The sequence below is a fragment of the Somniosus microcephalus genome, chromosome 18 (assembly GCF_052327205.1).
Source record: "Somniosus microcephalus isolate GS21.2 chromosome 18, FLI_Smic_1.0, whole genome shotgun sequence".
Classification (NCBI taxonomy): domain Eukaryota; kingdom Metazoa; phylum Chordata; class Chondrichthyes; order Squaliformes; family Somniosidae; genus Somniosus; species Somniosus microcephalus.
This window is the reverse complement of record NC_141004.1, coordinates 84,745,123-84,746,271: the sequence shown is the minus strand read 5'-3', so window position 1 is coordinate 84,746,271 and position 1,149 is coordinate 84,745,123.

The window sequence follows — 1,149 nt, the reverse complement described above, 5'->3', positions numbered from 1 at the left end:
AGAGGCCAGAATTGGAGTGGCGCAGAGATCCCGGTGGGTTGTGGGGCTGGAGGAGTTTACAGAGATGGGGAGGGGGGCGAGGGCCGTGGTGGGATTTGAACACGAGGATGAGAATTTTAAAATCGAGGCGTTGCAGGACCAGGAGCCAATGTGGGTCAGTGAGCGCAGGGGTGATGGGTGAACGGGGACTTGGTGCGAGTTCGGACACGGGGCAGCAGAGTTTTTCGACGAGCTCAGGTCTACGTAGGGTGGTAGATGCGAGGCCGGCCAGGAGTGCGTTGGAATAGTCAAGTCTAGAGATTACAACCGCAGTCACAGATGAGACCTGCCTGCCTGTGGGGTGGGGGCTGTAGTGGTGGCGGGACCTGTCTGTCTGTAGTGGTGGCGGGCCTGGACTTGGTGCTAGATTGGGAAATGCTGCTGTACAAAGGGACCTGGGTGTCCTTGTACACCAGTCACTGAAAGCAAACATGCAGGTGCAGCAAGCAGTTAGGAAGGCAAATGGTATGTTGGCCTTCATTGCAAGAGGATTTGAGTACAGGAGCAAGGATGTCTTACTACAGTTGTACAGGGCCTTGGTGAGACCACACCTGGAGTACTGTGTGCAGTTTTGGTCTCCTTACCTGAGAAAGGATATACTCGACATAGAGGGAGTGCAGCGAAGGTTCACCAGACTGATTCCTGGAATGGCAGGGCTGTCGTATGAGGAGAGATTGGGTCGACTAGGCCTGTATTCACTAGAGTTTAGAAGAATGAGAGGAGATCTCATTGAAATGTATAAAATTCTGACAGGGCTAGACAGACTGGAAGGAGGGAGGATGTTTTCCCTGGCTGGGGGGGTCTAGAACGAGGGGTCACAGTCTCAGGATACGGGGTAGGACATTTAGGACTGAGATGAGGAGAAATTTCTTCACTCAGAGGGTGGTGAACCTGTGGAATTCTCTACCACAGAAGGCTGTGGAGGCCAAGTCACTGAATATATTTAAGAAGGAGATAGATAGATTTCTAGACACAAGGCATCAAGGGATATGGGGAGAGAGCGGGAATATGGTATTGAGATAGAGGATCAGCCCTGATCATATTGAATGGCGGAGCAGGCTCGAAGGGCCGAATGGCCGACTCCTGCTCCTATATTTTATTTTCTATGTC